The following is a 10699-nucleotide window of genomic DNA, read 5'->3' as shown; positions in this document are numbered from 1 at the left end:
TAAACATTGATTAACATTTGAGTATGTGGCGAGGAAGCGGTACAGGTTAACGCACACACAAGCTCAAGTTTGACTACTTGTAGAAAATTCGACTACGCCACCTGGGAGGGTTTCACCCAGGAAATATAAATAAACCCCAAAGTTTGTTATTAGGTCACACAGGTTCGATTCTCTTAAAAAGGAATGTAGGCAGGAAACGTGGGCATCATATAAAAATACAAAAATTTATTCACAACTTGAATTCAAGATAGAAAAATCACTTAAAATAGACTCAATGATATAGTACCATTCATAACAGCTCTATCTCAGTGACACTGCAAAATAAATTTACACAAAATGAAATTTCAAAAAGACAAAAACAGCACACAGAAATAATCACAAACTTAAATTATACCAAATTACAAAAAAACAACCTTAACAAAAAAGGAATGTCCTCACTGGTAACAAGGTCCAGTGACAGACAATTACACAAATAACAAAAACAAACAACCAGAAAGAAGAAACATTAAACAAAACCAATTTACACAACTTCCAAATAAACTAAGCAATATAATATAATTACAGGGCTGGGGTTACCCACCGGAGTGATCACCAGCGCTAGTTATCCAAAAGCACACTTCCACACACACCCCACCGTGAACTCAGATCACACACTCGTACACTTCAAAAGTGTCACACGGCAAACGTTGAAGCAGCACCACCACCACAAAAAGATCTTTCACCCGTGGGACCCCAGCTCCTGAAAGAAAGCAAAAACAAAATAAATAAATCTCAAACAGAAATAAATGAAAAGCAAATTACAGTCACAATTCCACCGTAACACGATGGGCAACAGTCACCACAACACAGTACAAGTCACCGTATACAAATCTACAAAAGAAACACAAAAATAAACGAAAAACTATTAAAAGTTTGAGGAAAACAGGACTCGAAGGAGCGGCCACGTCGTCCTTAGGCCAGCCCCAATAAATGTACGATCGTCCACCCCAAAATAAACAAAAGAAAAAAAGTCAGTTAAACCCAATCACAGAAACCAGACGGCAGCAGCAGAAGTCCCTTTAAATAGTTGTAATCCGATATCGTTCGCTCGGCGCGCTGCGGAGACAAAACCGAGCTGCAATAATAATCGCCCAGGACGAAAGGGAGAATCCTATAGCATGCGTGAATGATACAAACACAAAACAGGGTTACTATTAATTGCACAATCACACACCGAAATTCCCCCCCGTAAACCCAACAAAACTTACCAAATGCGGATAGACGAGTTTTACAATCAGTTCACTGCTCAGGATACACAGCCTTCAAATAACCCGCTGGTAAAACTGAAGTACAGGGACTGCACATTAATCAAACCACCCGCCCCTCAGTGAAACGAAACCTAGCTTACAATAAAACTTCCTCATACCTGAAAGGAGGGCAGTAATCGCATCCAAAACAGCATCCGGAGAAACACACAAACCGATGAAAAGACAGGCTGGTGTACAATAAGCAAGCTATTAGTGCAACAAGCAATAATAAACAGTTAGCAAAATGCTACGTGCTAACAGCACATACCTGAAACCGCTGAAACAAAACAGAAAAAGGGGGGGGGATCCGGACGTGACGCATCCCAGGCTGCAACCAACCAGCCCTGAAATAGTGCCCACTCGCTGCTGATTGGTGCTCATGAGCGTCAATCACCAGCCTTACCTCATTCATACTGTCACAATCCACCCCCAGCTTCTGCATCGTCGCCCCGACGGTGGACTAAACCAAGACTTACCCTCTTAACATTCAGTCCCAAGGACGGAACCAAACCATAGTTGTACTACCCACTATACTAGACACCGTACCTGCCCCCAATGATCGTGGGAGGTGATGTACATTAGAATGCTGCCCAGCAGTACTCCTTCCAGTCCTCCTCACCACACTCTCACCCATCCAAACAGAGTGCAAAGAAGGGTCCATTACCGGCTGCACATTCACTACTGCCTCAGGGATTTCTTCTGATCCCTGGGCTTCACCAGAGCCCTGAGATTCAGACTGAACCATATCCCAAGGTGCTTGCCTACTACTAACCTGTGGTGTTTCAGGTACCAAGACAAACAAATCTCCCTCATCCACATCCTCTTCCCGAGGCCGTACAGGTTCCACTACTGGAATCTCCTGCAATATGGGAGAGGAGTCCCTGCCAATCTGAGGTTTCAGCAAAGATCGGTGCACATGCTTTAACTTACCTAAATCCGTGGTAGGAGCAATTGTATACACCACACCTCCTTCCTTAGGTGCCTTCAAGATCTGGTACCCCACTGAGCTCCACAGGTCGTGGATTTTATGTCGACCTCTCACGCTATAGTCGCGGAGATATACCAACTGACCCTCCTTCAGTGGTGATTCCCATACCTGCAGATCGTGCCTGGCCTTTCGGCGGTCAGCAGCGGCCCCCAATCGCTCACGAGCGCCCTCAAACGCCACCTGCAAACGATCCTGGTGCTCCAGGACCCACCGATGAACACTGCCTGCCAGCGGCTCTTCGACTCTACCAAGCAGGAAGTCGACTGGAAGTCTAGGCTCCTGCCCAAACATCAAAAAATACGGGCATTCCCCCGTAGTTTGGTGAGGAGTAGTGTTGTAGGCGAACAGTACCTGGGGAAGACAAGATGGCCAGTCCCCCTTCTTTGACACAGGCAAGGTGCGCAAGAGATTGTGCAACGTCCTGTTAAAACGTTCGCACTGGCCGTTTCCAGCAGGGTGGTATGGAGTAGTACGTGACTTTTCAACTCCATATAAGCAACACAGCTGATGAATGAGAGCTGACTCAAAGTTACGGCCTTGGTCCGAATGGATACGGCCCGGCACCCCAAATTTACAAAACCATTCAACAACCAGCGCCTGTGCCACAGTCTCAGCTCGTTGGTTTCTAGTGGGTACAGCCAAGGTGTATTTGGTGAAAATATCGGTCATGACCAACACATTCTCAAGACCAGAACTTGAGGGTTCCAACACAGTAAAGTCCAAGGCCAGAATCTCATTTGGCCGTGCAGCCAACAGGTGTCCCATGAAACTAACAGGGGCAGGCTGGACACCCTTCGCACACTGGCACCTCTCACACTCATGGCACCACTGGGCAATGTCTGAGGACATCCTTGGCCAATAACATCGTTGCCACACCAGCTGAGAGGTGCGCTCCACCCCCTGGTGTCCGTGCTGTTGGTGTAGTTGTGTCAACACCTCTGACTTCATGGCCACCGGCAATAGCACTTGGAGGACCTCCTCTCCACCATCTGGGCGGAACACCCGACGATAAAGCACCCCCTCCTTCTCCACCAGGCGATCCCACTGCCGAAACAAAAGCACAGCAGACCTAGAAAGTTTCTTACGCTCCTCAGAGCTGGGCGGGGATTTCCGCCTCCAAAACACCAGCAGCTCTCCAATAACTGGATCGGCCTGCTGCTGAGCAGACATATCGCTGGTGGAATAACCAGGAAATGATACGATCTGATTTACCTGAGTCACGAATCCGCCTTGGTCGACTTGACGCAAAGCAACTGGAACAGCTACACCTGGGCACAAATTCTGAACCTCCACCACAGATGGATTCTGGCGTGACAACGCATCAGCATTGCGGTTGCTCTTACCTGATCTATACTTAAGCTCAAAGTCGAAGGCTGCCAACTGGGCAGCCCAACGCTGTTCCATGGCACCCAGCTTAGCTGAGGTCAGGTAGCTAAGAGGGTTATTATCAGTGTAGACTACACACTTATGTCCCAGCAAGTACTCCCGGAACTTCTCGGTCATGGCCCACTTGAGCGCAAGAAACTCCAACTTCATAGAACTGTAGTTTGAAGTATTGCGCTCAGTGGGCCTAAGACCTCGGCTACCATAAGCTATGGGACGCACCTTACCTTGTTGCTCTTGTGAGAGGACCGCCCCTAGCCCTCCATGGCTGGCGTCCACCTCCAAAATGAAAGGAAGAGAAAAGTCGGCATAGGCGAGTACGGGGGCTGTGGTAAGTCTACCCTTTAACTCCTCAAAGCTACTCTGACACTCAGTGGACCATGCCTCAGCAAACTCCCGGGACCTAGACTTTGACCTCTTTGGGGCTGCTAGCTCCGCCACCAACCTGTGGAGGGGGGCAGCCAGCCTCGCAAACCCCTCCACAAAGCGGCGGTAGTAGCCAGCAAACCCCAAAAATGACCGCAAACCTGCAACACTGGTTGGCTGAGGCCACTGGGAAACTGCCTCAATCTTGCCTGGGTCAGTGGAGACCCCTTCTGATGAAATCACATGGCCCAAGTACTGCACCTCACGTTTGAAGAAGGCACACTTGGACAACTTGGCCTTCAACCCCTCCCTGAGTAACCGGCTTAAAACTACCTCCATCCGAGCTAGGTGTTGGTCAACTGAAGAGGAAAAAACAACAATGTCATCAAGGTACAAAAGGAGAGACTGGCACTGTTGGTCCCCAAATAACCGCTCCATTAATCTTTGGAAGGTGCTGGGGGCGTTGCAAAGCCCGAACGGCATCCTGTTCCATTCAAAGAGCCCAAACGGAGTACAGAAAGCTGTCTTGGGTCTATCCACCTCACTAACAGGGACCTGATTGTACCCACTGGCAAGGTCCATGGTAGAAAACCAACGTGCCCCTGCCAGTGAGTCCAACGTCTCCTCGATACGGGGTAGGGGAAAGGCATCCTTCCTGGTCTTAGAGTTTAAATGACGGTAGTCTACACACATGCGTAGACTACCGTCCTTCTTCTTGACTAAAACAATTGGCGAAGCGTAAGGGCTGCAGCTCTCTCTAATTATCTGGGCCTCAAGAAGTTGGTTAATGTGAGCCTTTACTACCTCGTACTCGGAAGGAGGAATACGTCTATACCGCTGGCGCACAGGGACCTCATTTAGTAAGGGGATGTCATGGGAAATGAGATTAGTACATCCCAAATCCCCATCGTGAATGGAAAACACAGACGAATACTTATCCAGTAGCGCCCTCACCTTACCTTGTTCTTCCACTGACAACACAGACAAGTCAATTGCCCTGATCTGCTCTGGTACAGACAGGGAAGCCTGGACCACTTGTGTACTCACCCTAGCTGAAACCTCCTGAACTTCAGTGACCTCTGGGGGTAAGCTAACCACCTGAACATGGTTGACAGTGCCTACGACTGTGCTAGCATACATTACTACATCTATTGTACCCACATTAACCACAGGCACATAAGCTGTGCCATGGTCCACGTGTACCAGAGCAGGAGATGCCAACAAACCTGCTGGAAGACCAGAATCTGGTGGCTCAAACAATACTGTACCATTTGAGTACTGTGCAGAGCACGTTACGGCAACCAATTTCATGGTGCCCCCTGGGATGCAACACGCCCGGCGTCCACGCACTTTGACTCGACCCCCCTGATCTGAAACTGGCTGAACGTCAATGAAATGGCAATGCTGTAAGGCCTGGAAAACAGAAATAGGGGCCTGTGACACAACAGGTAAATCAAAAAGACTTGTGCCATGCTGGCCAAAGAGCTCCCGGTAGCAGCGGCTCAGGACGTTCATTCCCAGAACCCCAGGAACCTGAGCACACAAACCACCGGGAGGATCTCTGACCACCAGCACTCCGCACCCTAAGACCACACGCCCACAAAGCTGTACATCCAGCTCTAAATAGCCGATATAAGGAATTGAGAGGCCATTCGCAGCCCGGAGCTGTAACCAGTGGCACGACCTAAGCTGTTCCTGACCCCACGACCCGAAATTTGTCAAGAAACAACTCTCTGTAATGGTGGACACCATGGAACCAGTGTCCACCAGGCAAGGTACCATAACCCCACCCATACACACGTCGAGTTGTGGACACGTCGACATAAAACGAGACATAAAATCAGCATCATTTAGAACACCCGAGCCTGTCTTTTCCCCGACCAAGCTGTGGCCCTGCAGCTCAGCGGGAACTAGTTTTCCGACGGCTGCCTGGACTGTGACTGCCCACCCCTCATTACCGCGGGATCTGCACGTGCTGGTGGAAAACGAGAAGGTCTCCGTTCTCCATCACAATCCCTGGCAAAGTGACCAGGCTGCTGACACCTTCTACAAATGATCTGATTAGGCCGGGATAATTGCGAACACTGAGGATTTTGAATTTGAGCCACGCTTTGGGTAAGTTGTTTCAATTGTTGTTGCTGCTTTTTCAGCATTTCTCGCAACTCACTCAATTCGGAAGTTGCCGGGATACTACTTCCCCCTGTATGCTGATGTCCCTGTACCTCATACTGAATACCATAAGCGGAAGGAACTGATTGGCGTCGACCGCATGCCCCCCCCAGGCATTCCCTCGCGTTCCCAGCGCAGCGCTTCACTGCGAACGTCCAACAACGTAGCAGTGGGTTGGCGGCGGACCAACTGTTTCAATTCACGTCGAAGCGCACCATCGCTCACATGTTCAACAAATTGATCTCGCAATAAAATATCCGCATTAGGCATACCATGGGGTGATTGACGTTTCACCTTATCCAGAAGATTCAACAGGGCCAGGGAGAACTCTAACAAGGTCTCCCCATCCTGTTGTTTTCTGGAAAAAAATGACTCTTGAAGAGCTACGTACGAACTTGTGCAACCATACAATTCACGCAATGCCTGAATAATTTTGTTTGGGTCCTCCCTCTCGTCCCTTGGTCGATATCGAATTTCCTCCCTCGCCTCTCCCTCCAAATGATCAACCAAGAAAAATGCTTGATCAACCGAAGAGAGATGGCGAAGCCGCATGCAGGCCTGAGCCTCCTCCACCCATTCCTCGATCATAACGCCGGACCTACCGTTAAATTTCGGGCACTTACGATCTCGAGGAACAAAAACGAAACGATCAGTTGCTGATGCACCGGTACCAGTGAGTGGAGGATCTACAACGGCAGACACAGGAGCATCAGATGGGCCAGGTTGTGCAATTGGCACTTGCTCCTGTCGCAATCTTTCATTATCTGCCCTTAATTGGGCTACCAATTCTCTCAACTCACGTAGTTCGTCGTCCATAATTGCAAAACCCGCAATTACTTACCACTACTGATGCACATATGAAACTTGGGATCTACTCTTCACACCCACAAAATTAAAGGACTGCTGCTGCCCAGCCTCTGAAAAAGAAAAATGAAATACAAAATATCCAAAACAGAAATACACAAACAATACCCACGTCTTCTGCACTACACAACAGAGATCCTGCCGACTACGCCAGAATGTGGCGAGGAAGCGGTACAGGTTAACGCACACACAAGCTCAAGTTTGACTACTTGTAGAAAATTCGACTACGCCACCTGGGAGGGTTTCACCCAGGAAATATAAATAAACCCCAAAGTTTGTTATTAGGTCACACAGGTTCGATTCTCTTAAAAAGGAATGTAGGCAGGAAACGTGGGCATCATATAAAAATACAAAAATTTATTCACAACTTGAATTCAAGATAGAAAAATCACTTAAAATAGACTCAATGATATAGTACCATTCATAACAGCTCTATCTCAGTGACACTGCAAAATAAATTTACACAAAATGAAATTTCAAAAAGACAAAAACAGCACACAGAAATAATCACAAACTTAAATTATACCAAATTACAAAAAAACAACCTTAACAAAAAAGGAATGTCCTCACTGGTAACAAGGTCCAGTGACAGACAATTACACAAATAACAAAAACAAACAACCAGAAAGAAGAAACATTAAACAAAACCAATTTACACAACTTCCAAATAAACTAAGCAATATAATATAATTACAGGGCTGGGGTTACCCACCGGAGTGATCACCAGCGCTAGTTATCCAAAAGCACACTTCCACACACACCCCACCGTGAACTCAGATCACACACTCGTACACTTCAAAAGTGTCACACGGCAAACGTTGAAGCAGCACCACCACCACAAAAAGATCTTTCACCCGTGGGACCCCAGCTCCTGAAAGAAAGCAAAAACAAAATAAATAAATCTCAAACAGAAATAAATGAAAAGCAAATTACAGTCACAATTCCACCGTAACACGATGGGCAACAGTCACCACAACACAGTACAAGTCACCGTATACAAATCTACAAAAGAAACACAAAAATAAACGAAAAACTATTAAAAGTTTGAGGAAAACAGGACTCGAAGGAGCGGCCACGTCGTCCTTAGGCCAGCCCCAATAAATGTACGATCGTCCACCCCAAAATAAACAAAAGAAAAAAAGTCAGTTAAACCCAATCACAGAAACCAGACGGCAGCAGCAGAAGTCCCTTTAAATAGTTGTAATCCGATATCGTTCGCTCGGCGCGCTGCGGAGACAAAACCGAGCTGCAATAATAATCGCCCAGGACGAAAGGGAGAATCCTATAGCATGCGTGAATGATACAAACACAAAACAGGGTTACTATTAATTGCACAATCACACACCGAAATTCCCCCCCGTAAACCCAACAAAACTTACCAAATGCGGATAGACGAGTTTTACAATCAGTTCACTGCTCAGGATACACAGCCTTCAAATAACCCGCTGGTAAAACTGAAGTACAGGGACTGCACATTAATCAAACCACCCGCCCCTCAGTGAAACGAAACCTAGCTTACAATAAAACTTCCTCATACCTGAAAGGAGGGCAGTAATCGCATCCAAAACAGCATCCGGAGAAACACACAAACCGATGAAAAGACAGGCTGGTGTACAATAAGCAAGCTATTAGTGCAACAAGCAATAATAAACAGTTAGCAAAATGCTACGTGCTAACAGCACATACCTGAAACCGCTGAAACAAAACAGAAAAAGGGGGGGGGATCCGGACGTGACGCATCCCAGGCTGCAACCAACCAGCCCTGAAATAGTGCCCACTCGCTGCTGATTGGTGCTCATGAGCGTCAATCACCAGCCTTACCTCATTCATACTGTCACAAGTAGATTTATGATTTCACACAGAGTTCTTACTGTACTCCAGTTTCATTGAGAGTCTGGTTATTCACCCAAACCCAGTGTCCTTCAGTGTCCAGATCATTGAGACCAATCTAGTGTGACACTTTAATTTTAGAGACCAGAAAATCCTAAAGGAGAAAATTTGTTTTGATTATGTTACACATCTCATTACATCCAATTCAGATGCCAAACTCAAGCCGGAAATGCTTCATATACAACTTGGGTTAATAATTTCCTGCAACAGTGCAGATTGAAACCAGTGCAGGAAACAGGTGGTTTTGGTTATGATGTTGTTCAGCTTCTTCTTCTTGAGGTTGTAACGAATGTAGCGGTTATTAATCAATTTATGGATGAAATATGAATATAATAATTCATAAGGTTATGAATAAATTATGATTCATATATCGACCCAACGGGGAATTAAACATATATTGTGAATCAATTACAACGAATTATAATCAATTACATATATGATTAGTTCTGGTTTAATAATTATTTAGAGAAACTGTTCCGTTGTCCAGCAAACTAAGTCCCTCACAGAATATTATAAACTATGAAAATAACTTATAGCATCAAAGCATAAAGCGATCGAAAAACGTTAAAGTGACTTGGTTTTCAGCTGAAAGAACAAACAGAACAATCAAGCGTGAATAACGTTTTAATATATGCAAACTACGAATACAGAGGTTATACATCTAAATATATATACAAGGAAATACACACCTATGTACAAGAGTGGAAGTAGAGAAGGAAAGAGAGAAGGCTAGTAGCAAACTCACAACCAGTCCTAAGCCAGCACGGAAATCAGTTTCATCATCTAAGATTGAGAAACGGCAGTATACTTGCATTGGTTGTGTGTGTCGAATTTCAGGTTAGCGCTGGTGCAGTTCGTTGGCTTCCTCCGTTCCACGGGAAGGTTTAAACTGAGGACTTGAGAGTGAGTTTCGCTGGAAGATGGCGGTCCCAAAGCTGAGCGCGATGGCAGCGCGTGGTCACCGGAGATGTCCGGGAAAAACGTGCACGAGATGCTCGTGAGACAATCGGGGGAGAACACACAAGAAATTGTGCGTCTTTGCTTTTATGACAGATAAGCCGACACACCTCCTTGAGGTGGGGTAGCCAATAACATGGGTGCAAAGTTGGTGGGAAAGCTTTCCCTTTGTTTGGCCTCACGACTTAATCTGCATGATTTATGACTGTCAGATCAGATCTCCAAATGGAGTGCGTTCTTCACAGTATCATTAAACACATAGAAAAATGCATTTGTCAGCTGTGTGACATATCTCAGTGAATAGCTCGTGTCCGGAGCTTTACGGAGAGACCAAACTCGACAGATCAGAAAGGCATAGACAAGAAGTTATGGTTTACAGACAGAATTCCACTATTAAAATGCACACTAGCACAAATACACTCATTTAAACACTAGGAAACATGCATAGGCCCTAAAATATATGAAGTATATATTTCAGCATAGTGGTAGTTTACATATACAGTTAAAAATGTATGATTGTGTGTTTCTGTGTGTGTCTGTGTGTGTGTTTTTGTGTGTCCCTGTGTGTGTGGGGTGTTGGAATGTGGATCTGGTCAGTCTCTGGGGGGGGTGCTCCTTTTGAAGTCACCGAAGTGAGGAAGTTGGGAGTTTTCTGTTTACCCTCGCAGGTCCACAAAAGTGTCAAGTGGGCTCATCTTTAGCAGACTGATCGGAGCCGATTTAGTGATTAAGAACACAGTTCATCAGGTTAAAAGCGTTCTGAAAACTCCAAAGTTTATTGACTCTGAACGGATCC

This window comes from Chanodichthys erythropterus, chromosome 15, assembly GCF_024489055.1.
Source record: "Chanodichthys erythropterus isolate Z2021 chromosome 15, ASM2448905v1, whole genome shotgun sequence".
NCBI classification, from domain to species: domain Eukaryota; kingdom Metazoa; phylum Chordata; class Actinopteri; order Cypriniformes; family Xenocyprididae; genus Chanodichthys; species Chanodichthys erythropterus.
The sequence above is the reverse complement of the archived record's forward strand: the minus strand, read 5'-3'. Positions refer to the sequence as shown.